Genomic DNA, 27566 nt, shown 5'->3' with positions numbered 1-27566 from the left:
CAGAAGAGTTTAAAAAAGATAATAATGGTAGAACTGTAGTAGTAGGGGGCTACTGACAAAGGAGAAGGATTACATTGCCATGTATTTATAATAAACCTAAAAATTACAGTTGTGTAAACTCACCATAAATGTAGATGTTCGAGTGTGTTCACTGCTGCAGTCCTAACCATTGGGTTATCCATGCTGTGGTAGCCCTCAGTCGGTCGGAATACTAGAGTCAAGGTTTTGTGCATCGGCTGCTGTCACTTGCTGGCTGACGTCAGGTCATCTGAGCTATAAAGAAGAGCAGGTGACACCATTACCTCAGTTTCTCTTGCCTTTACCAACCAAAGAAGTCCAATTTTAATAATTAGTAGTAGTCCTGGGGTCATAGACCCCCATAGAAATATGTGTCTCTAAGGAAAGCAGATATCAGGGGGAAGGAGGGAGGGAAAGCATGACTGCAGCAGTGAACACATTCGAACATCTACATTTAAGGTGAGTATACACAACTGTACTATGTTCTTTGCGTTTCACTGCTGCAGTCCTAACCATTGGGAAGATTCCCAAAGCTGAGAAGAAGGGGTGGAAGGTTAATAGAAACCTAAGATTGGGTGAGCATGCCCTCTAGAATTGCAGAGGAAAACCCAGCCCTAGCTTTTGAGAGTAGGTTCAGATGGTAATTTTTGGTGAAGGTGTGGACTGAAGTCCATGTGGCAGCTTCCAAGATGTCCTTGGTGGGTACCCCTCTAAGGAATGCTGTGGAAGTAGAGGTTGCCCTAGTGGAATGGGTTCTGATGGTCCTAGGGGGAGGTTTCCAATGCAAGGAGTAGAAAAATTGGATGCAGAGTGCTATCCATTTGGAAATGGTCTGTTTGGATATTGGTTTCCCCTGTTACCTTGTTTTAAAGCTCGTTAGACAATGCAGACATCTGCAGCATACAGGACTTTGAAAGTGTCTCAGCAGAGGCCTGCGAAGAAATCAAGTCGGGCATCAGGGGCTGTGAAAGCGCCTCACTGAATTCCAAAGAACTGACGACCCATTTAGCGGTGGTGTCGTCGGAAGCTTGGCCTTATGCGGTGTCTCAATCCTTATCTTTACGTCTTTTTGGAAGATCTGCGGTTTGCTGACTAACAGATGCCATATCGGTAATCGGAGACGGAAGACAAAAATAACTGGCTACAAACAGAGCTCTACGACAAATAGTTCTAGCGTTAAAGATGGCACACAACCGACAGCGGGGTCCATCGTGATCTGAGCCTAAGGAAGTGATGCAGTAAGAATGGGAGTCTCAGTGTGGTATTTGCTTTCCACAGGCAAGGCAGTTATTGACTTTTTCGGACATCGGTTAGTGCAAGAAAAAGGAAGGATCCCCAACAGGTTACTTAGCTTCATACATTTTCAGCTGAAGTTCGAAATCTGGAAACAACCGACCGGCATGGTTGCAAATTGCTTCTGCTATGGGCGCCATGGCAAGAAAGACTGAGTTAATGGCATCGCCTGCTCTCTTTTATAGCTCAGACAAACTGATGCCACCCAGTAAGTGACAGCAAACGATGCACAAAACCTTGACTTTGGTATTCGGACCGACTGAGGGCTACCACAGCATGGATAACCCAATGGTGATGACTGCAACAATGAGAAATGAAGAACATGTAGAGGTTGCCCTAGTGGAATGGGTTCTGATGGTCCTAGGGAGTGGTTTTCCATGCAAGGAGTAGCAAAATTAGATGCAGAGTGCTACTCATTCAGAAATGGTCTGTTTGGTTATTGGTTTCCCCTGTGCCCCTGTTTTAAGGCTGACCAAGAGCTGGTCAGTTTTCCTGAATGTCTTTGTACGATCCAGATAAAATCTGAGTTGCCTGTACACATCCAAAGAATGCAGTATCCTTTCCCCCTTGTTCTGAGGGTTAGGGAAAAAGGTGGGCAGGTGGACGGCCTGGTTGAGGGTAACATCCGAAAACACCTTTGGCGTGAAGGAGGGATTGGATCTCAGGGAGACCCTGTCTGCATGGAAGATGATAAATGGCTCAATTGCCATTAAGGCTTGAAGCTCTGACACTCTCCTGGCTGAAGTAATAGTCATGATAAAGGCAGTCTTCCAAGAGAGGTACTTTAGTTCTGAGGATGCTGCAGGCTCAAAGGGAGGCAGAGTAAGCTTTTCTAAACTTAGTTCAGGTCCCAGACTGGGTGGGCTGTCTTCTGGGAGGCCTGATATTAGAGGCTCCTCTAAGGAATGGTTTGATAAGAGGGTGGGAGAACAATGGTTGTTCTGTATCAAAGTGTGCCGAGATGGCAAAGGCATGGCTCTTTATGGAGGAGAAGGAGAAACCCTTATTAAGAAGCTCAGTAAGATAATCTAGAATAAGAGGAATGGAGGGCAGATGTATGTCTGCCTCCTTGGACTGGCTCCAGGAGCAGAATCTTTTCCATTTTCCAGTGTAAAATATTTTTAGTGCTGGGCCTTCTGGCTTCTGTGATGATGTCAAGGACTTGCTTGCTTAGCATAGATTCCTTGCTGGTTTGGGTAGAATAAGCCATGCTGAGAGCTTGAGTGTCTGAAAGTCTGGGTGCAGCACTGTTCCCCCCCCCCCCCCGGACAGCAGGTGAGGTATCAGAGGTAGCTGCCGGGGGGCTGGAAAGCTAGGCTGCACAGCAGTTTGTACCAATGCTGTCTGGGCCAATCTGGGGCAATGAGTATTGTTCTTGGTTTTTCCTCCCTTAACTTGATTAGTACTTTTGGAATGAGAGATAGAGATGGGAATGCATACACAAAGAGGGTATTCCAAGGGAAGGTCAGGGCATCGACCTTCCAGGCAAGGTGATGTACTCCCTGATTTAAATGAGAGGCAAAGAGGTCCACCTGGGGGTCCCCCATGTGTGGGTAATTTGCAGAAAAATGTTTCTGTGGATTTGCCATTCATGTGGGTCTAGCATGTTTCTGCTTAGGTGGTCTGCCAGGGTGTTGTTGATTCCTGGGAGGTATTGGGCTATAAGATGTAGTCCCATGGATGAGACTGATAGCCACAGTTTCATGGCTAGTCAGCACAGGGGGTAAGATTTGAGTCCCTTCCTGTTTGTTGATGTACCACATGACTGTGGTGTTGTCTTTTTTTATAAGAACCACCCCTGGTTTGAGGTAGGGTTGGAAGGATGCCAGAGCATTTTGTACTGCTATCATTTCCTTTTGGTTGTTGTGCAAGGGTAGTATTTCTGCATCACAGAGACCTTGGGCACATCTGCCTTCTAAATGGGTGCCCCAGGCTATGTCCAAAGCATCCGTAGTTATGGTCTGGTCTGATGGACAGAGGGTGAATAGAAGTCCCTTGTTCAGTGCACAGGCCTGGGCCCACCAGAGGAACTCGGATCTTATGCAAGGGATCACAGACAGGGAGGTTTCCAGAGGTTGAGTGTTGACACCATAGGTCCTTTAGTTACCAGTGAATTTTCCTCATTTGTAGTCTGGCCAGAAGTACCAGGAGGATACATGAAGCCATGTACCCTAGAGCTTGTAGGAATTTCCTGGCAGAAAGCTGGGTTTGGGAGGCCAGAGTAGTGTAAAGTATTTTGGTAGAAAACTTTGTTTTTCTGGGGACAGAAAGGCAATTTGCTGTTCTGTGTCCAGTAAGGCTCCCAGAAATATGATTTTCCTGGTACGTGTCTGTTTTGATTTATTTTTGCTGATAGTGAACCCAAGAGAGGTGAGTAGAGTTTTTACAAATGAGAGGTGCTGCAGGACCAGTTCCTTGCAGTCTGCCTGGATGAGACAGTTGTCCAGGTAAGGGTAAATCTGTACATTGTCTTGCCTGCAAAAGGCAATGGCAGAAGCTAGACATGTGGTGAATACCCTGAGAGCAGTAGATAAGCCAAAGGGCAAAGCAGAGAATTGAAAGTGTAATGATCCTGCTTTGAAGCGCATGAATTTTCTGCAAGATTCCCTTATTGGGATGTGTAGCTAAGCATCCTTTAGGTCTAAGGTGACCATCCAAGCTTTGTTTGGCAGCATTGGTAGAAGCTGTTGTAAGGTAAGCAGTTTGAATTTTGGGATAACCAGGAAGGTATTGAGAAAGGATAGGTCCAGGACGGGATGCCAAGTCCCCTCTTTCCTGGAAACAAGGAATAGTCTGGAATTGAATCATTTTGCAACTTGTTCTGGAGGTACAGGTTCTACTGCCCCTAGGGATATTAGGTTTTGTACTTGTTTTAGTGCTTCTGCCCACTGATTTAGAGGTAGGTTTGGGTACCCTCTTGGAGGTTGTAGTTCTTGGAAATTTAATTTGTACCCCTGAGCAATGATTTTTAAGACCCAGTGACCTTTTGTTATAGAGTTCCAATTTTCTCTGCATAGAGATAGCCTTCCTTCTAGCTTTTGGTGTGGTGGAGGCAAGCAGAGATGGGAAAGGTAGTCACTGAGAGTTTTTTCCATACAGGGTTGCTTTTGAACTCCCTGCTCTAGTGTTTGAAGGGAGCCACTGTTTTGTTCTTTGCTGGCCCTGAGTTTTAGTCCCGGTGGGTCTGTCCCTATGAATTTTGGCTTGGGCCTGCCTGTTTGGTGCAGGAAAGGACCAGTGTTTAGAGGGAAAATTTCTGCTGAACCTAGGAGGTTGTACTTGAATAAAATCTTTAACAGTCCGCATCAATTTTGCTTCGTCTTCCATCTTTTTAAATACCTCTTCAGTTTTCTGTCCGAACAAGCAGTCTTTGTCAGGAGGTGAATCAATGACTTTAGCTTTGACATGATCAGGGAGAGGCTGTTCCTTCAGCCATGCATGTCTTCTGATAACAGATCCTGTCACTGCTGCCTGCTAGAAGCTTCTAGGGCGTCAAACCCACAGTGCAAGGAGTGCTTTGCCACCTGAGATGGAGTGCAGCAATTCTGCTATCTCTATTTTTGGCAAAATCTGAAAAAGCAGACATTTTCTGTTTCAAAAGTTCCAAAGTGTGCTGTTGATATTTTAACATATGGAACTGACAGTTGAGAGCCCTTATAGTTAAAGTTGCAGCGGTATACACTTTTTTACCCCATCTGCCCAGGGCCCTGTATTCTTTGTCTGAGGGAGTAGGATTCTTTGCAGAGGTAGCCTTAACTCCCTTAGGTCCCTGAGTAATCACCTCTGGATCAGCTATAGGATTTCTGTAGAGGAATTTATGTGAGTTAGGTACCCTGTAGTAGCAGTCAGGTTTTCTGGGGGCAGGTGGAAGGGTGTCAGGGGTAAGGCTGGATTCTTGGTAAACATCATCTACCACCTCCAAGATGGGTGGAATGGCCAGAGGCCTGTGCTGGGGTAGGTCCAGAAACTTTCTTAGTCTTTTCTTGGATTGAGGGAAATCTGTTGATTCCCATTGGAAGTGCTCCCTGAGGGTGTGAGGGGTTTCCCCAAAGAAAAAGTTCTCCAGAGGTGATGCAGAAGGAAAAGATTCTTCTGCATCTGAGTCTTCATAGGCAGTAAGAGGATTTTACTCTTCAAAAACAGAGGAGTCAGATCCGTCTAAATCCAACTGGATGTCTGGAGAAGGTTCCCTTCACCTTTTGGCTGGTGTGGCCTGATTACTCCGGATGAAAGTGATAAGATCCTCCGTCATTTTAAGCATTCCAGCTTGAGGAGGGGGAGGAGTAGTGGAATGGAGACTTTCTGCTGTTTTCTTTGGAGTAGTTCTAAGTCTGGCCTAAAGAGTATCGTTCAGTGCTATCGGTGTGTTAGTCAGAAGAGAGGGCGAAGGCCGTGAAATGAATTCCGAAGTGCGAGCGGTATCCTCAGAAGCCGGTGCCTGCATAGCGGCTCCTGACCCAACTGAGACAGACAGCTGAAGGCTCGTTAGACGATGCAGTTTTCTGCTGCATACAGGACTCCGAAAGGGTCTCAGTAGAGGCCTGCGAAGTAATCTAGTCGGGCATCAGGGGCTGCAAAAGCGCCTCACTAAATTCCGAAAAACTGACGACCCTTTTAGTGGTGGTGTCATCGGAAGGCTTGGCCTTACGCGGTCTGTCTCTATCCTTATCAATAGTTTTTTTTTTGAAAATCTATGGTTTGCTGACTGATGGACGCCACATTGGTAATCAGAGATGGAATATGAAAATATCTGGCTACAAACAGAGCTCTACAACGAATAGTTCTAGCATTAAAGAGGGCAAAGAACTGACAGCGGGGTACGTCATGATCTGGACCTAAGCAAGTGACACAATAAGAATGGAAGTCTCGGTGTGGTATTTGCTTTCCACAGGCGAGACAGTTATTGGCTTTTTCGGACATTGGTTAGTGTGAGAAAAAGAAAGGATCCCCAACGGGGTACTTAGCTTTAGACATTTTCAGCTTAAGTTTGAAATCTGAAAACAGCCGACCAGCACTGTTGTGAATTGCTTCTGCTATGGGCTCCATGGCAAGAAAGACGAGGTAATGATGTCGCCTGTTCTCCTTTATAGCTCGGATGACCTGATGTCAGCCAGCAAGTGATAGCAGCCGACGCACAAAACCTTGACTCTGGTATTCGGACCGACTGAGGGCTATCACAGCATGAATAACCCAATACTTATGACTGCAGCATTGAAACACAAAGAACATCTGTAGATACTTGCGCCGAAAAAGGACATAATTCCTTTTTGTGACACCAGAAAGAAAATTGCTTCCATTTACTAAAGTAAAGCCTCCTGGTGGATGGTCTATGAGCAATATGTGTAATCAGTGTAGTAATATTTTTGTGTGTGATGAAATCACTTTGGGTGAGATGGTCATTAGTATACCTGGCTATTTCAATTGCAACACTAAGGGAGTAATATATGCAGCTAAGTGCCTTGAGTGTTCTTCCTATTATACAGGAAAAACAGAACACAAGATTAAACAATGTATATATGAACATCTTTATGATGTTAGTAGAGCGAAGAATACTAATGCACTTTATTAGCACATAGTAAAGAATCAAGGTCATAGATTTGGCTTTTTAGTTCTGGAACAAGTTAAAGTAGGTCCCAGGGGAGGTCCATGGAAAATCATGTTTGAGACTAGAAAATACTGGTGGCAAACTTATTTAAATGCTGGAAAATTTCCTGGGTTAAATGAGACCATTTCCAGCGCTAGTATTTTAAAAATGAGGTCTTATAATAGGTAAACATATGTATATGTTTTTAAATGTTTGATAGTTTAATTGTTTTAATAGTATAATCATTAATTATCGAATTAATTAACTTTGGTATATATGGGGTTGGAGAATGTTGTTCATTTGTCTGATGAAGGCTGGTGATACAGGTGAAAGCGCTTACCTTGAATTTTACCTTTATTTTAAATAAACTTGGATCATGTTTGGAGCTGTTGGCTTGTTTTGTATTAGTTTATTTTGTTTGGTTTATGGTCTATGAGAAGCCAGAAGTATATGACGGACAGAAGAGGATAGGTTACTTTGCCTGGCAATCAACAGAAGTGGAGACACCCAGCTGTCAGCTTGAGGCTCGCTATATTTGGGTGAATCAGACCCTGTGGATGTGATACCAGGTCTGGCGTTGGATCCAGAATCCAGGGTTGATGAATTAGATGAGGCCATAGGAAGGGTTACCAAATTTGTCGAGGCCAAAAGGGGGCAATGAGGATTAGTCTGCTTCTCAACCGAAGAGCCTTCTTCAGGAATTGTGGGATCAGAGGGAGAGGAGGATAAGTATAGAGGAGACCCGCGGGCCAATCATGTAGGACAGCATCCCTCGGGGACTCCGCCTGCGGGGGAATTACGGCAAAGTAGCTGCTGCATTTGTGATTTGTGGGGGGAAAAAACAGGTCACAGCAAGGCTGGCCCCAGCAACTGAAAATCTCTGTTGCCACTGCAGGATTGAGGGACCACTCGTGAGGCAGGAGAATGCACCTGCTCAACTTGTCTGCAATCACGTTGGAATCCCCAGGAATGTGCGTTGTTAACAGAAAGGGATTGGAAGCTATCGCCCATTGCCAGGTTCTCATGGCTTCTCAATACAATGGGTAGGATCTGGTTCCCCCGTTTATGTACCAGACCATGGACATGCTGTCTGACTGAATGGCAATCATTCCTGAAGGGAGGACAGAGTGAAATGCTTGCAATGCAAGGAGCACTGCCTTCAGTTCTAGAACACTGATATGCAAGCTGGCCTGCAAGGCTGACCAAGTGCCTTGGACCATCGGTCCCTGATAATGGCCCCCCTCACCAAATCAGGAAGGCATCCGTAGTCCCTACGGCTCTGGGTTGTGAAGGGGAAAAGGGACGGCTCCATAGATTTTCTTCTGGCTGCATCCACCTCAGGAGATCTTGCTTGCACTGGTTGGTTATCCTGATCTGGTAGGACATGGGTAGGTTCAAGGGAAACCATTAGTAACCACTGGAGAAGCCTCATGTGTAATCTCACTAACAGAATCATCATAATGGAGGCTGCCATGGACCTTAAGATTTGAAGAACCACTGGGGCTGACACTTTCGTCTGGTTCAATATCACGTGGAGCTGCATTCTGAGTCTCTGTAGCCTGTGAGGTGGAAGGAATACTCGACCAAGCTGTGTATCGAATTCCGCCCCTATGAATCCTAGTCATGAAGATGGAGTAAGTTTGCATTTGCTCTCATTCACTGTAATGCCGAGATAAGTCAGAAGTTGTCGGGTATGATGAATCACTGACAATAGTAGATGCTTGGTGGTGGCGGTAAGGAGCCAATCATCCAGATATGGAAACACACAGAATTTTGCAGTCTCAAGTGAGCTGTCACCACTGCCATGCATTTGGTAAACATTCTGGGGGCTGTAGACAGATCAAAGGGCAGTGCTCAAAATTGGCAATGATTGGCTCACAGCTGGAAGCGGAGAAATCTTCTGGAGCATTTGTCCATTTTTATGTGGTAATACGCATCCTGAAGATCTATACAGCACACCTAACCATCTTTTCCCAAAAAGGGAAGTACAGACTGTACCGTGACTATGCAGAACTTTACTTGTTTGACAAATTTGTTCAGGATGCTAAGGTCCAGAATTGGCCTCCAGTCCCCTGCTTGTTTTGGCACTAAAAAGAGTCTTGAGTAAAATCCAGATTCTATCTGGTCTGGGGGAACTGCTTGGATGACTCTTTTTTGAAGCAGCTTTTGAATTTCTATAGCTGCAAACTCCTTTCGGCTGGGTGGAACGTTGGGAATACGCCTTAACGGCTTTGGTAACGAATTGAAGGGAATGTGATATCCTCTGGTTATTACAGTCTACACCCAAGAAACTGCAGTTATCTCCTGCCAGGCAAAGTGGTGCAGAGAGAGATGACCAACTGCTTCCAGAGGCAAGCAATTGGGCCACTCCTCAGGAACACTGGATTCCAGGGTAGCAAGCTGTGAGGCGACTTTGTCTCGCACCTCATCAGAGAATGCTCCTGCTAGTCTTTCTGAGAGCTCCATAATTAAGTCTCTCTGAAGTCGCATAAAATGTGCCAAATAGTTCATAGACGGAATAGCAAAGGTCGCTGAAGAAAAGACCCACTTCCCAAGCCTGTCTATCATCAGAGACTCCCTGTTTGGAGGATGGACAGCAGTGCTCTCTTCTGCGAGCTCTTACTTTGTGGCTGCCGCAACGACCACAGCATCCACTGGGAGGCCCTTGGACCAGTGGAGATTATCTGCAGGAGGTGATAAGATCTTATCTTGCCTATGGGGGAATGGCTCAATGGCATCAGGAGTTTTCCATACCCACTGCACACGCTCATCTGCGGGGGGTCACCTAGGAGGTAGAGGGCCGGGCACGGAAAACCTGGAAGATTATGTTCTTCTTGGAGGAAGGAATGCTGGACTTCCAATCGCCCCCGCTGTTTAAGGATCCAAGATGTCTGCAAAGGAGACATCATCAGGGGGCAAACATGGGAACCCTTCCCCATCATCACAGTCCGTATCTTCGGTCAATGATTCCTCTGGGAAATCAATGTGCTTCCTCTTGCACATTCTCTTATGGGTAACCTCCTTGAGGGGAGCACCAGAGGAGGAACCAACAGAGGGGGAACCTAGCTGAAAGGTGTCTTGAGGCTCCCGAGCTCAGTGTCCAGTAGCAGTGAGTTGTGGAAGTTGTGGCGCAGAGGCAGGGCAAGGATGCATCTCCAATGCCAGTGGATCCAACTAGAAGCCTGCGGAGGCTAGTGCTCTCTCCATTGCTTGGAAGGCAGGACCTCCCCAAGGAGGGATGGGAGCCCAGAACCAAAAGAGACAAACTTGGAACCGGGGTCACACCCCACCCCGAAGGATCCGCTGCCAAGGAGGGAGCCACAGGAGGAGATGGGCCTGCCAGGGCGACCAGCACTGAGGTTGGTGCAGGAAAGGTAGGTGCCAGTCTAAAACCTGAGGAAGGCCTGGCTCTGAAGTCAACTCAGGCCAAAGAGAAGTCTCTGACACTGCGGTCAGGTTTACCATCGCTGCTGAAGCAGCTGGAACCGGGGTTGCAGTCGGTGACAGTTCTTCCAAAACCTGCAAGGAAGTCAGAGGAGGAATATATTGTGGAGTCCTTGGAGAGAACCCTCGGCTCTATAAGGGAGGGAGGGTTTAACTGGTGTAGGAATGCCTGTGGCCACTAACAGCTGGTCCACCAATCTCACCACATCCAATTCCGACAGACTCTTGGAGGAATGAGTGGATAACCCCGACGGTGACACAGGGCATTCCAGAAAGGGGCTGTACTGTTGGCCATAGAAGGGGTCCACTGAGGGGAGTATCTGGTCCTAGGAAGTGCATCACTGCTTTGTTCATGGAGGGGGGAAATGCTGTGGTCAGTGCAGTCCGAAAACCCAGTGCCGAATGAGGGATGGGTGGTGCCGATACAATAGGATCTTTTGGAGCCAAAGTTGATTGTTTAGGCCTCAGAGCTGACGACTCTTTATGAGCTAGCTTAGGCACCTCAGATCTCAGTTCCGATATTTTGGCCTCATGAGGAGAAGAGGGTAAAGACTTGCTCCTCTTTTTGTCTTCTTTTTTGGGAGCCGGAGAGGCCTCCGACTCAGAGATCGCCTCTGCAAAAGGAGATTTTAGTAAGCATAAGTTTATTTTTACGTTCACCGAGCGTGTGCAAACTAAAACCCCTAAAAATGTCGCAAGGAGGTTTCTCAGAGAGGTGAGGTATCCCAAACAATATACACATTCAACATGGTTGTCCACATTTGGCATTTTTCTGTCACATTTACACAGCTCTTAAAACCAATGGTTCCTTTTTTCTACAATATATTGAGAAAGTCAACAACAATAATAACAACAAGATACTAAAAAGAAAAGATATAAAACACCAACTTTTTTTTTTTTTTTTTGGGATAGACAACGGAAAAGAGCAAATACCAGCTATGGTAAAGAAAAAATACCAGGATGGGTAAAAGGAGAAAGAAGTACCAACAATGGTATGAAAAAATACCAAACTGGTAAAAAGGGGAAAATTGGAAGGACACCAAGAAAAAGTTACAACAGGAAGAAAGAGCAACTAGTGAAAACTTGGGAAAGAAATATATATATATATATATATATATATATATATATATATATATATATATATATATATATATATATATATATATATATATAAAACATATATCTAGAAACTTCAAATATATAGCTGAGAGGCTGGTCTGACATGTCTTGTTTTGCATGTGGCAAATGAGATCTGAAGTAATGCGGAGAAGGGTACTATGGGAAAGATTTAGCTTGAGAGTTTTTGGCTGGCGCTGGCTTGGAAATATGAATGAGTCGGAATAGAGGATCGGCTCCAAACCCACATGTAAGGAATGAATGAAGATTAATAACATCAGATCAAAACATAATACAAAAATGGAGAAACTGGAAGCTCTGTTATATGGACATGGATAGTAAGATAAAAGCAGTTAAAATATTTTTAGTCTCTTTAGTCTTATACATAGGTTAGGCATATTTTATTAACCAGAGGAGAAGTCATGGAGCAATTAATAAAGAGCTGAATGATTTTATTTGGGAGGAGGGGAAAAATGCAAAGAGTCAAGTGGGATAAGCTGATTCTTCTGAAAGAACAAAGTGGATTGGGATTACCTGATTTGAGGGGGTATTTCAGAGCTACACAGTTAAGGCTTCTATACGTAAAACAAGCAGAAATCTGTAATTCAAAATGGGAAGGGAGGATGTTGAAATGGGAGCTCAAGAAGCAAGGAAAGACTGTGATTTTGGATGCAGATACTTAAGGAGAATAACAGCAGCAGAAAGTATGCTAAGAACTAAGCCAACACAGGAATGGAGAAGGAGATTCTGCCAAAAGGAATGACTGCAATTATGATACAGACAATAGGCAAGAGGATTCTAGGATTTATTGGAGAAAACTGGCAAAGAAAACAAGGTACTGGGAGCAAATGACTACAGAGGTAAAGGTAACAGAATGGGAAGATGCCTAGAATTTATTTGGATTGCAGGTTAGAGATTGCCTTCCCTGTCAAGGTCTGATATCAGAGTATAGGCAAACAGAAAGAAATAGAGGGGTCCTAAATGAATGACCAGCACTGGTAGAGTTTTTTGTAACGTTTACTGTGCATTATTAGAAATTTTATTGGAGAATAACTTCTTTTTGCTTAACAACAAATATTATAAGCAAAATAAAGATGTAGCGATGGGCTCTATAGGATCCCCCCCTGCCTTCGTCAGTCTTATCTTAGGATGGTGGGAGATGGAAGTTCTGCCAAATACTACGTTTTCTTCTAACATTGCCTTTTACAGAAGATTTTTACATTTTTTTTAAAGGTGACATTAACAAGTCTGGTGATTTTATCAATCATTTAAATAAAAGTACAAGTTTCTAAAATTTGTTTTAGGAGGAAAAATGGTTGAATGTATGTTTTCTAGATGTAAAACTAGAATGGGATGTATTTTCAAATTGTTTTGTATCGTAAGGAATACTTCTCCAATTGTTATCTTCATTTCCAGACCACCCTGGCTACATCAAGAAAAAACATTCCCGGGCCAATTCACTAGGGTCTTAAGGATGACTAGTCGTGAAAGTGATTTTGAAAAAGAAATTAGGTTTATCATGTCTTATTCAGAGACACGGGGTACAGTATCAACATTTAGTACAGTACTGCTTATGAAGTTACCTCTAAGAGGTCTGACCAGTTTATACCAGTATCACTTAAGGGGTTATTCTATAAGAAATCCAATGATGAGAGTTCCAATATTATCTCACGTTGTGCTATAGATATGTCAACTACCAGTTATGTTATTAGGAACGTCATTTTAAATAATTGGAAAATTATCGATGGAAACATCAGCTTATCTAAAATTACAGGAAGTCATCTTTCATTTGTTTACAAGAGGAATTACTGTTTTTTATCATTTTGCTATAAATACTTTATTATTTCTCCTTTTACTAGCAACAAGGTAGGGACATTTAAGTGTAATTCTTGCATTGTGTGCAGATTCATACATGAAGGACCTTATATCCTCTTGGATCATTTGCAATATATATAATTAAAGTACCTGGCAGATATAGTTGTCATTCTAGAGGTGTAATTTATATTGCCTTGTGCTCAGGTTGTTCAGGTTATTATGTAGGTATGACTACACAATGTTTGGGAAAAAGGATTAAAGAGTATATTTATGATATCAAAGTTAATAACATTAACAATGATCTTTATAGACATACGACTGTCTGCAGTAGTTGTAAAAAAATTCTTTCTCACTGTTTTACAGCAGGTTCCAATGGACATGAGAGGAGGCAATTTTACGAATTTTTTTGAAAGACATGAACCTGCATGGCAAATTAAATTAGGTGCTGATCAACCACCAAGGCTGAATGGAATGGTCATCATGTGTTTTCTTAGTGATCATAGATTAACTATCCCTTGAAGGGTTAGCCTTTAAGTTTTAGGTTTTTAGTGATTAATCGTTGATTTAAATGGTACTGTGTTTTGATTGGTTGACTGGACTGTTTGAAAATATGTTTAAATTGTGTTTTTAATGTTATTATTCTGATGAAATATTTCTCCGTTTCCTTTCATCTTTCAGATTTCTCTTTATCACTATCCTTTTCGTTTTCCTTGGTCTTCTCATACTCTAAAGAAGGAGGTCCTTCAGGATTAACTTATTCTCCCTTTCTAATAAAGAATGAGGGCAAGTAATCCATTGGCAGATTTCTGGCCCCAGGCACAGCAAGCAGAGATTATGGTTATCCTTGGGTGGAAACTTGTAGCCACATTTGACACACTGTTTGGAGCCCTTCTCCATATTTGCTATACAACAATATCCAGTAAATAGCAAATCAGACAGAAGCACTGTAGCAAAAATCAGATTAGAATATAAAGTATTAAGAAAGAATGATCAGAAAGATAGATACACTAACTATAAGCAGCTGAATTTTAAGGAGAGAAACTACTGAATAAAAAGGAGGGGAAGGAAGAGAAGCAGCGTGAAGAGCAACAAGGCCTTCCTGACCATCACTGGTGAAGGAGGGGAAAATATGGGGGAAAAAAAATGAGAATGTTAGAAGAAAACGGTAAAAAGGCTTGCGAATTGGAAAGAAATGGAGCGCATAGCTGAGTGTTTTGGATTACTTCCAATTCTGAAAATGGCAAAGGAGATCTAAAGTGGAGTTAAGGACAGATGTATTATGGGAGTTTTGAGGGACCTTGAGGTTTAAAGTGCAAACCAGAGTTGCCAGACTGGATCTGAGAGATGGCTATATCCCAGAAATTGTAATCGGATATGCAGGATGAAATAGGATGCATCAAAAACAATCCAGACAACTTCCCTTTCCCATATGCTGTTGTGGCTACAGTCTTCAACAAAAGGAATCCATAACCATGATCTAAACTCAGCAAACAAAGCAGGATAAAAAGCTTTAAGACTGAAGTAGTGAGTTTTGCTAGTTGCTGATTCACTGTCAGTTTGATGCTTACTCATACACTGAACTATACTTATGGAGCCTTTTAATGTCATTTGGGCTATGAAAATCAGACAAATATTATCTGTAAGATGGACGTGTACTGTTTGCTTTAATTATTTAGTTACATGCATCATCCTGATTCTATAAAGGTATTGCTTTACCAGCTTTCAAAAAGCAATCACCTTGACTACAAAGTATATATGGTAACATTCTTAAAATGACCTCCCTGGCTCTTGGCCTATGACTTAAACTGCTATTTTTAAGTTGCCAACTTAAGTTACTGAGTTTTAAAATAAACGTTCTCATTACATGAGAGAGGCTTAAAAGTAAAATAAGTAGTGCAAAAGTTTGCCTTCTCAGAATGTTACTTGTTTTATGTTATATGAACAAGTTACATCATTTACTTAATATCAGACAGTGATAATGTGCTTTACGGATTGCAAATTACAATACTATCAGATGAAAATGGTTTCATATTAGACACTTAAGGGAATGGCACAATCTGCTCACTTGAAGAGAGCTTGGATAATGACACTATCGATGGCAAGTAAAAGTGAAGCTGTACTGAAAACTTACACTGTATAATACAACACACTGACATGTGCCCATATGTAAAGGTAAGCATGTAATTTTTTGTAGGACAGAGAAGAGAGAGTTGTGAAGGACCTGGTTAAAATCTTTAGAAACTGCATGCAAACACAAGCACTTCCTTCCTCATCATGCTGTGATTTTTTTTGAGGAAACTCTGCACTAGTTCTACTTTGTCAAAGCAGATAAAGGGCCAATGAAAAAGACAGCCAAGTACCAGTATGGAGCACTAGCATATAGCAAGAATGCTTAAGCCGCTCACAGCTCTCCTGACTGAGATACACAGAGTTTAACCTGTATGTTCACCCATTAACCTCCCAACTCCACTTCTTCTGCATGTATTTACTCTGGCTGCATGAACATCAGCACTGCTGCATATGAACATCGTTGCTTTAATTGGTATGCTATAATATTATCTGAACAAGCTACGTGAAATTAGAATGTGCTTAGCACACAGGGATTCCCTAAGAGAAGACGACTAATAACCTAACAATAAACTGAATGACGAAACATGCTGAACCCGTGGGTGACACAAAAAACAATATGCTTTTGTAGGAAATAAGCCCCTTGCAAGTTTTGTACTCTACACCCTCTAATTTATATATATATATATATATATATATATATATATATATATATATATATATATACACACACACTTACTCCAATGATGTACAACTCTGGAAAAAATGGGAACAACCTGCAAGTGTGGAAAAACTATGTGCACTGCTGAGACCTCACAGTACAACACACAGATACAAAATAATTTGCAGACCGTTCAGTTCAGAGAGCGGGGCAGTCAACAAACTGTACATTTCCCAGTGCATACAGAGGCATGCTTACTGCTCATCTTTAAACTGTATTTTTATTATTAGTAGTATTATCTAAAATATTGTTCATCAGTCGCTTTTCTCCCAGGGTACGTATTTGTAATCGAACTACTGTTAGATTAGCCTGATAATCAACTAAAAGAATCAGTCAATATTTAAAAAGATTACAAAAAAGTCCTTCAACTAAGGTCAGACCTACTTCCTGTGTCTAATATTTCACGGTTTCTACTATTTTTGATACATCACCAATATTGGTGCCATGCTTCTTTCTCTGTACCTTCTTCTACTGCTCTCCTTGTATCCACATGCACCTTACCATTTATTGCTGCATCGTCTGACATATTTTCTTCATCTTCTTTTCCTGTCTGTCATATATTTAATATACTATTATTGTCTACTATTTGCTTTTTATATAACCATTGTAACACTTGTGTCATATAGTTCTACTTTGTTATCCTCGTACCTGATGGCATTACACCTTACTTTATTTCAATGTTTTGAGACAGTTTCATGTTAATTTTGTCAGTCTCTTTTATGTAATTTTCAAGTATGACTTGTTATCATTGGTCATTTCTCTTTTATGTAGTGCTTCTAATGAGGTTAACACCATTTCTAATCTGTTTATGTATTCACATATCGGACAGGTAATATTTTCTCTTCAAGCCAGAATGTGAAACTTCTCGTGTGTTCATTCATTTACTTGAGCAAGTATCTACTCATGCCACCTTTTTTTTTTTTTTTTTTAAAGATATTTATTAAGGCGCATGCATCCATGCATCTGATGTCTGATGTTTAATAAATGCATCTACTGCAGAATTATGGGCCTACAAAAGTCAGCAATCCATAATAATAGCTAAATGTGATCCCAGTATAATCTAAACACACTGGGTGAATCTGTGTTTAGATGCTGCAATGTATCTATTTGTAGAAAAGCCACATGTAAATTAATTAGACTGCTTGAAATAAGCAATAAATACAAACAAGCTAAGCAATGCAATTACTTTCTTAAGGCTTCTTATGTATGTACATCTGTTAACCACCCATTAAAATAACTAAGTAGAGATGGACTTAATTTCCAATTAAGTATACTCCTGTTATAAAATGCTGTTTATTCACACTTATTAGTGGGGTTTCATTGGTTAGTCAATCTTAATGCAGGCTCTCACTCTGAATTAATTTATCAACCAATGTACTAAATGCCCTCTAGAATGTTTTACAGAACAGCAGATACAGCTTCTGGGAATATTCTTATTTTGAGATTTGAAGTGTTAATTTGACATTTGTTGGAACCTCTGAATTTTGGAATAAGTTGCTGGATGTTCTTGTCTGCATGTACAATTTATTCAGATTCAATATTGTGTCACTGTCAGAGAAGTGATTTACAATAATATAGGCAGTGATTAATTGCAATATACATATTTACCCTTACAAATGACAATATCTACCATAAAGCATCACTTACGAACTGCAAAAATGAATACTAAGCATTAAAGCATTGTCACCTATGAATTACAAAAACAAATACTTAATATTAATGCCGTTTACTTGATACAAATGGTATGTACCTGTCATAATGACAGATTGCAAGAAGTCCAGCTTTTGTAATCAACAGGGCTGACACCACAGGCATCAGGATTGCTTGCCAAGTAGAAATCACCCAGGCTACCAGGAACACCCCCCTTCCCATTATGCACTATGTATGCTACTCTCATCTACTCTTCTTGTAGTAATTAGCAGAGAGAAAAAAACACAGAATAAGGAAAGATGACACTAAACCAAATAAAATGAAAGTTATGTACTTGCCATAATGATAGATCCATGCAGTCTGGTTCAACTATTGGTCACTGGATCTAACCTCAACTCTGAAGCTATTCAGTTCCAGAACTTTAATTTTACCACAGTACCTCAGATTGAGTTTGCCCCAATTAAGATAGTATATCCATAGCTAAACGCTATATATATATATATATATATATATATATATATATATATACACACACACACACACACACACACACACACACACACACACACATACACACACAAACACATGTATATTAATCATATAAACTCTACTCAAGACTAAAATCCAGAATACTGGAAAATTGGTAGGATTGGGAAACAGGCAGTGAGGTCTGCTCACAGACAGAAAATACCAGAGACAACTCAGTCACCAGAAGCCCATTTGTATCAATTGGGAAGGGGCATGTGGGAAGGAGGTTGAACCAGATGAAAATCAGACAACATGGGATCTATCGTTATGATAAGTACATAACTTTCAAATCCAATGTTTTCTACTTTCATCTTATTAAGCTATTGGGCAGATTCCCAAGCTGACAGGTCCAGGTGGTATCAAGGAAGGACATTCCAGGGAATGGTGGAATTAAAGGAGGAACATGATCTAGTTTGTAACTAGTTGCTACACAAACATCATCAATAGGTAGTCTACTGGAAAACACTGTTGATGTGGCCACTGCCCTTGTGAAATGAGCCTTAGGTTTAGATTGTAAAGACAAGCCCTTTTTATTGTAAACAAAAGAAATGCATTCTGATAATCATCTAGACAGAATAACCTTAGCCACTGCCCTGCCCAATTTAGGGTTTGAGAAAGCCACAAACAACTAGTCTGATTTTCTGAATGGCTTGGTCCTATGAAGACTGAATCTAAGCTGATGATGAATGTCCTGCATATGTAAAATGTATTCACCTTTGTTTGGGAACTTTGGAAAAAAGACTGGTAGGTATATACTGACTGGTTTCAATTAGTCACAGATGCCACCTTAGGAAGGAAAGATGCGTTATTTCTCAAAGAAACTAATTTTGTGAAAGACCAGATATAGGGACTTGCAGGAATGTGTTTGCATCTCTGAAATCCCCCAAGGTGAAATAATTGCCACCAGAAAAATTGTTTCCAAAGAGAGAAAGTTCAAATCACCTGATGCTGCTGGTTCAAAGGGTGGTTGAATCAATTCCTGTAACATGATGGTAATGGCCCATGAAGATACTGGGTCTCTGACAGGTGGCCTTAGGAGAAAGGTTCCCCTCAAAATGGCCTTAGAGACTCTCAAGGAAGCTAGGGAGTTCTCGTTCTGTCCTATGTAGAAACTTCAGACAGCTGCCTTTTGTACTTTGAGTGTGGAATAACTGGAGCTGTTGTTGAAAATTTCCTAAAGGAATGGAAGGGATGGGGGCAGAAAAAGGATCTAAACCTACTGACATAGCCCAGATGGAGAATCTCCCATTTGCTATGGTAGATTTTTGAAGTGGACTGTTTTGAACAACAGATGTAGGGAGCCTGGCATCTCTGGCTAAGGTTAAAACTGGAGGAAACAAGCAGTTAACTTAATGGACTTCTGGTCTGGAGGAAGCAGTGCAGACAGGTGTGTTAATAGGTATGGATAATGATCCAACATCCATGGGGATGCACTAGTAGAGGCCACAGGAAGAGAAACCATGTTTGTCGAGGCCAGAAAGGAGTAATGAGTATCACTTTGGCCTTGTACATCCTTGCTTTCTGGATGAACTTTTTTTATGAAGGGCAAGGGGTTAAAGGTACAGAACATCCCATAATGACTGTCCCTGTGGCGGCATCACGGCAAAGTAATTTCTGCACCTGTTGTTAACGTAGGATGCAAACATGTCACAGCACATTTGAGCCCAGCGACTGAAAATCAAAGCAGTCACTGCTGGATTGCGGGACCACTCATGAAGCATTAAGATGGTTCTGCTCAAATCATCTGCCATTACAATGGATAATCCCGGTATATGCACTGCTATTAGAAAGCAGTGAGAAGACATCACCCATTGCCAAACTCTCATAGAATAGAACTCTCATGGCCTCTTGATATAAGGGGTAGGAGTGTGTTCTACCAGTTTACTTATGTACCAAACTACAGACATATCGTCCATTTCTCTGTACAGATATCACATCCCTGGGGAGAGGGCCTTGAAATAGGTTCATAGGTTCGTACTAGACTAACTGCCCTTATGGGCCATTTTAAGCCTAGCCAATTACCCCCTGTGAGAAACAAACCCTGCACCTTGTGTCTGTAAGGTAAGCACCTTAACCATTAGGCCAGCCTCCCACCCCAAAATAACCAGCACTGCCACGTCTCAAACCCAGGACCCTGTACACCATAGCCAGAGCAATGTATCACTACATCATTTTAGCTGCCTGCAACGCTAAGCAGACTGCCCTCATTTCCAAGACAGTGACGTAAAGGTTGACCTCTGCATGTGACCAAGTACTTTGAACTGAAAATGCCTCACCTCCCACCCTAGAAGAGATGCGTCCATGGTCACTACAGCCACAAAGGGATCCATAAGGAACGGACATTCTTCAGTCATTGAAGGAGATGTTATCCGCTGTTTTGTGTGTTACCTGTAAATTTCAGTGAGATGAATTTTTGCATGAAGTGGAGGATATATTTGAGATCATTACACTACTACAGTCCACTGAAGTACTTTCTTGTAAAATTAGACTAATGACACCATGAGGATTGTGGATGTCATTAGGCTCAGTAAACAAGAGAATTAGACTCACTGGAAGAGATGGGCAGTGAAGAATTTGAGTGGCTGTGAAGCGCAGGGAGAGCACTCTGGAATGGTGAAGTCTGGAACTTGAATCCAGGTGGCATCATATAAAACCTATTTGTTGAGTAGGTGCCAGTTGACATTTGGTGAGGTAGACTATGATCCCTAGGTCTTGCATAATATGGAGCAAAAGGTCCCAATGGCGCAATAACCAATCACAGAAGGGAGCGGTTAGGAGCCAATTATCAAGGTAAGGGAAGACATGGATCCCTACCAGGGAAAGGCATGCTACCACCATTATCATCACCTTGGTGAACACCCTGGGGGATGTAGTGAGACCAAATGGCAGGGCTCTGAATTGATAACCTCCTTGAATGCTTCTCTAACTTCACATGACAGTAGGTGTCCATGAGATCTATGGAGCACACCCAATCATCCTTCCTTAGTAAAGACAAAATGGACTGGTGTGTGACCATCCACAATTTTGTCTGTTTGACAATAATTTAAATGACTCGGGTCCAAGATGGACCTGAGGTCCCCTGTTTTCTTGGGTACCAAAAAGAAAGCACAGTTGTGTACACTTACCAGAACTGTAGATGTTCAAGTGCATTTACTGTTGCAGTCATCACATTTGGGTTATCCCTGCCAGGGTAGCCCTCAGCCAGCCCAAATACCAGAGGCTTAGTATTTCTGCATCTGGTGCTGTCGCTTGAGGATTGACGTCAGGTCATCAGTAGTATAAAGTAAGGCAGCCAACTCCATTACATCAGTTTTTCTTGCACTAACCTGTCAGGAGCCCCCAAGTAGGAGGCCTGGTTCTGGTGGAAGAACCCCACCAGTGGAAAATAAATACCAGTATGCCCCTTGTAAGGAAAGAAGGAGAATAAAGGGGGATGGATGGAGGGAAACCAGGACTGCAACAGTGAATACATTTGAATATCTACATTTATGGTAAGTGTACACAACTGTACTATGTTCTTCATGTTTCACTGTTGCAGTCATCAAATTTGGGTAGATTCCCAAAGCTGAGGAAATGGGTGAAGGCAGTCAAGAAAACTAGGGGCTGGCTAGGATGCCCTGCAAGACTGCAGAGGCAAACCCTGCCTTGGATTTGGAAAAGAGAGGCAGGTGATAATGCTTGGTAAAAGTGTGAACAGATGTCCAGGTGGCAGCCTCAAGGATGTCCCTGGTGGGGACTCCCTTTAGGAAAGCTGCAGAAGTGGAGGCTGCTCTGGTGAAGTGTGTCCTGACCCCCCCCCCCCCGGGGGGAGGCTTTCCATGCTGTTTGTAGCAGAAATGGGTGCAGTGTGCTATCCATTTGGAAATTGTTTGCTTGGAGATGGCTTTGCCTTCTGCCCCAGTAGCAAAGCTAACCAGCAATTGGCCAGACTTTGAAGGATTTAGTCCTGTCCAGATAGAATCTGAGCTGTTTGCGCACATCTAGAGAGTGAAGAATCCTTTCCCCCTTGTTCTGGAGATTAGGAAAGAAGGTGGGCAGACGAATGGATTGGTTAAGAGCCACACTGGACATCACCTTGGGCATGAAGTATGGGTTAGTTCTGAGGGATACCCTGTCGGCATGGAAGATGATGAAGGGTTCCACAGCCATGAGTGCTTGCAGCTCAGAGACTCTTCTGGATGAAGTGATGGCCAGAAGGAAAGCTGTTTTCCAGGATAGAAATTTTAACTCTGCAGAAGAAGCTGGTTCGAAAGGGGGCAGGGTGAGCTTTTCCAAGACAAAGTTAAGGTCCCAAGCTGGCAATGGTGCCCTTCTGGGGGGGGGGGGCTCAATTTGCTAGCCCCTCTGAGGAACTGTTTGATCAAAGGGTGTGAGAAAAGGTACTGCTCAGTGGGAAAATGAACAGAAATAGCAGAGGCATGCATTTTTATAGAGGAGAAAGAGAGACCACTGTGTAGTAGGTCAGCTAAATAATCCAGGATGAGAGGGATGGAGGGCTGTGCCATATTGGCTCCCTTAGCCTGGATCCATGTACAGAACCTTTTCCATTTATCTGCACAAGACTTTCTGGTGTTAGGACATCTGGCCTCATGGATAACATCCAGAACCTGTTTACTTATAAAGGCAGATTGGTTCGAGGTTAGGGAATAAGCCAAGCTGCCAAACTGAGTGTCTGCAATTTGGGATGCATGAATTCCCCTTCCCTCTGGGTCAGGAGGTTTGGAATTTGAGAAAGATGCCATGGAGGCAGCAGGGACAGGCTGCGCAGCAAAGGGTACCAGTGTTGTTGGGGCCAGAAAGGAGCTATATGAATGGTCCTTGGTTTTTCCTCCCTTACTTTGAGCAGTACCCTTGTGATGAGAGGTAGTGGAGGAAATGCATAGACTGATAGATTGACCCAGAGGAAGGACAGGGCATCCACTTTCCAAGCCCTGCAGGATGCTCCCTGCTGCAGAATTTTCTGAGCTGATGGTTGGTGTGAGAGGCAAAGAGGTCGACATTTAGGGTTCGCCATTTCTGAGTTATTAGGATGAAGGTACTTCTGTTGAGTTGCCACTCATGTGGGTCCAGAAGGTTTCTGCTTAAATGGTCTGCCAGAGAGTTGAGAGAACCTGGTAGGAATTGTGCTAATAGGTGTAGTTGCATGGAAGAGGCTGTGAGCCAAAGGGTCATGGCCAACCTGCATAGAGGGTAGGAGTGCTGCTTGTTGATGTACCACATCACAGTGGTGTCTGTTTTGATCAGGAGAACCCCTGGAGAGAGATGAGGTTTGAAAGCTATCAAGGTGTGCTGTACAGCCATCATCCCTTTTTGACTGATGTGCAGTGGGATTTCCTGAGGGCTCCATTGGCCCTGTATGCACCTGCCGTCCAGGTGTGCACCCCAAGCACAGTCTGATGTGTCTGTGGTGAGGGTCTGGGTGACAGGGGGTGGGGAGAAGGGCCGTCCCTTGTTGTGGGAGCAAGCTGTTGCCCACCAAAGAAGCTCCTTTCTGAGGTAAGGAATTATAAGCAGAAGAGTTTCCAGGTCTTGATAGTGTTGACACCAAAAGCTCTTTAGCTACCACTGAAGTTTCATCATGTGCAGTCTGGCACATGGAATGACTAGTATGCAAGATGCCATGAACCCCAGAGCTTGCAGGATCTTCCCTGCAGATAGCTGGAGCCTGGTGGCTGGTTGAGACAAGTAATTTGACAGGAAAAAGTGTTTCTCTGGTGTAAGGAATGCCATCTGGGATGCTGTGTATAGACTTGCTCCCAGGAAAATTATCCTTTGGGTGGGCACCTGTTTGGATTTCTTTTCCTTGATTGTGTATCCTAGGGAGGTTAGTAGTGTCTTTACACAGGCCAGGTGCTTGAGCAGCTTTTCCTGGCCGTCTTGCCTGAATAAGGCAGTCATCTAAGTATGGGTAAATTTGAATATGTCTTTGTCTGCAAAAGGCAATGGCCAGAGCCAGACATTTTGTGAAAACTCTGGGAGCAGTAGATAAGCAAAGGGAAGAGCAGAGAACAGAAAGTGTTGAGATCCTAACCTGAAGTGGAGATATTTCCTGCATGATTCCTTGATAGGAATGTGGAGGTAGGTCTCTTTTAGATCTAGGGTGGCTAGCCAAGCGTCCTTGGACAGCATGGGTACCAGCTGCTGGAGGGTGAGCATTTTGAATTTTGGGATCACCAGGAAGGTGTTTAGAATTAATAGATCGAGGATGGGGCACCAGGTGCCCTCTTTTCTGGGCACCAGAAAAAGTCTGGAGTACAAGCCTTGGCCTATCTGCTCTGCAGGAACGTGCTCTACTGCTCTCACAGAGAGAGGGGAAAGGATTTGCTTTTGAGCCTCTGCCCACTGATTTGATGGTAGATCTGGGACCCCTTTTGGGGTTGGAAGGGTATGGAAGGAGAATTTGTATCCCTGAGACACAATGTTCAGAACCCATTGGTCCTTGGTTATGGTGGCCCAGGTGCTTGAGTGAAATGAGAGTTTTCCTCCTAGGGGTAAGTGAAGATGGGCAGAGGGAGGAGGAGGTGAGTCATTGTAAGTTCTTACCATAAGGGGGAGGCTTAGAACTCCCTGGTTTTGAAGTGGAGGTAGTCCACTGCTTAGATCTCTGCATTACCTGGGGCTGCTGTCTGGGTGGTCTGTTTCCACAGGGCCTAGGCTGGGCTGGTTTACTCGGAGCAGGAAAGGACCAGTGCTTGGAGGGACAATGCCTGCAGAACCTAGGGGGCTGGACTTGTAAGAAACCCTTAACTGTTTGCATAGATTAGATTTTGCTTTTTCTTCCATCTTTTTTAATACCTCTTCTGCCTTGGTACCAAATAAGTTTTCTTTGTGCAAGTGGGCATCCAACAATTTAGATATGACATGGTCTGGCAGGGGTTGTTTCTTAAGCCATGCATGTCTTCTAATTACAGATCCAGTGGCTGCTGCCCTGCAAGAAGCTTCTAGGGTGTCAAAACCACAGTGCAAAGTGTGTTTAGTTACTTGGCTTGCAGAATGCATTAATTCTTGTAAATCTTTAGATTCTGGCCAAGCAGGAAGGGAAGACATTTTTTGTTTAAGGAGTTCCAGGGTATGTTGCTGAAATTTCAGCATATGAAACTGACAATTTAGTGCCCTGATAGCAAGAGTAGCTGAGGTGTATACTTTTTTACCCCATCTGTCCCATGCTCGGGAATCCCTGTCTGAGGGTGTGGGATTCTTAGCAGAGGTTGCTTTAATTCCTTTTGGCCCTTGAGAAATGACCTCAGGGTCAGCTGTTGGATTTTTAAAAAGATATTTGTGCGAGTCATGGACTCTATAGTACCTGTCAGGTTTTTTGGGAGCAGGAGGTAGGGCATCACGAGTCAAGCTGGATTCAAGGAAAACATCATACAGGACTGGGGGATGGCCAAGGGTCTGTGTTGTGGACGATCTAAGAATTCCCTGAATCTTTTTTTAGACTGGGGGTAGTCCTGACTTTCCCATTGGAAATGCTCCCTTAAAGTATGCAGGTTTTCCCCAAAGGAAAAATCCTCTGGGGGAAAGGCTGAAGGAAATGATTACTCTGCATTAGAATCCTCATAAGTGGAGAGGGGTTGCATGTCTTCATAGTCAGACGCATCTGATTCATCTGACTCTTGTTAGGACAAACAACAGGGGACAGATCTCTTTTCCTTTTTGAGGAGGTAGCTTGGCTTCCCCTGATCAGCATGATAAGGTCTTCTGCCATTTTAAACATTTAAGACTGAGGCAAGGTAGCAGGCACCTGAGAGTGAGTCGTCAGTTTGAGTGTGGTTCGAACCCTGGGCCTAAGAATCTCGGTTGCTTTTGAAAGAATGGTGACCACGAAAGAAGACATCGGTTTATGTCGAGATTCGGTAGGGTGAAGGACTTCCTTGGAAGCTGGTGCCTGCTCAGTGGCTCCGGACCCATCCAAGGTTTAGATGGTCGCAGGATCCTTAGTCGAAGAAGAGTTTTGCTGCATACCAGACTCCGAAAGGGTCTCGGTAGCAGCCTGCAAATCAACAGAAGTGGGCATCAGGGGCTGCGAATGCACCTCACTGAGTACCGAAGGAATGGAGGACTGTTGACTAGCTTAATGAAAGCATCGTTGGTAGGTTTGGACCTGTGCGCTCTGTCTCTGTCTTTATCTTCATGGTTTTTTTGGAAGATCTGCTGCTGGATGGCTTACCGAAGCCATATCAGAATTCGAAGACTGTAAACAAAAGTATCAGGCTACAATAAGGGTCCGACAACAGATAGTTCTGGCACTGAACAAAGCACAGAAGCAACAACAGGAGACATCTTCATCTGTACCTAAACAAGTGACGCAGTAAGAGTGGAAGTCTTGGTGTGGTATTTGCTTTCCACAGGCGAGACAATTGTTAACTTTTTCTGACATCGGTTTGTGCAAGAAAAAAGGATCCCCAACAGGGTACTTGGCTTTAGAAGACTTCAACCTCAATTCGGAGATGAAAACTCAGGTAGCGGCTGACTGGCACTCATGCAAACTGCTTCTTCTTCGGGGTCCATGGCAAGAAAGGCTGATGCAATGGCGTTGGCTATCTTACTTAATACTACTGATGACCTGACTTCAATCCTCAAGCGACAGCAATCGACGCAGAAATACTAAGCCTCTGGTATTCAGGCCGGCCGAGGGCTACCCTGGCAGGGATAACCCAAATGTGATGACTGCAACAGTGAAACACATCTTCTAATAGACTTCAGACTCTAACTGTTCTTCGGGGACAGGTTGGATGACTCCTTTCTAGCAGTTTGGAAATTTCTGCTGCTCCAAGAAAACACTGGACTCAGAAATGCCAAAGAGTTTAATCACAATATTTAAAGGCACATACAAATTCAATTACACAAAATAAATACTTAAAAATCTAAACATAAAATATCACCATATTAAAAACTTATTGACACTAGTTCTAGTTTACTTTAGTCACAACTGTTTTTGTTTTAAAATCGGTTTAACACTAACTGCAGTATTTATGCCTGGTCTATGATCGGCTTGCAAATGCAATATCCAATTATATTCGATAACTTCTAACTTAGATGTTTTGCCCCATGTAATACTACCAATATAGTCTATTTAGCCACTTGTTTAACATATTCAGCATTTTATGTAGGCAAGAGTAATAGGAAGCTCAAAGAGCGAATAACAAGAGCATCAGTCAGACATACAGAGAAGTGTCAATAGCAACTCTTGCAAATCATGTTTTAGACTGTGGCCCAGAACATACTTTTATTTCTAGAGTGGTTCAAATAAAAGTTAAAAATCCCAGAGGAGGTGACATCAACAATAAGTTAGAAGTTATCAAATATAAATGGTGATATTTGTTTAGA

The 27566-nt window shown here is 42.9% G+C and overlaps 1 protein-coding gene across 4 annotated transcripts in view; it reads right to left on the bottom strand.

Moving 5' to 3' along the window:
• The window catches only part of LOC122801775 (amyloid beta precursor protein), a 3200820-nt gene that overhangs the window by 2520808 nt on the left and 652446 nt on the right, over positions 1 to 27566 (bottom strand). The window lies entirely within an intron of this gene.

The sequence above is a fragment of the Protopterus annectens genome, chromosome 5.part0 (genome assembly GCF_019279795.1).
Source record: "Protopterus annectens isolate FY-2018-M chromosome 5.part0, PAN1.0, whole genome shotgun sequence".
NCBI lineage: Eukaryota > Metazoa > Chordata > Ceratodontiformes > Protopteridae > Protopterus > Protopterus annectens.
The sequence above is the reverse complement of the archived record's forward strand: the minus strand, read 5'-3'. Positions and strand labels throughout refer to the sequence as shown.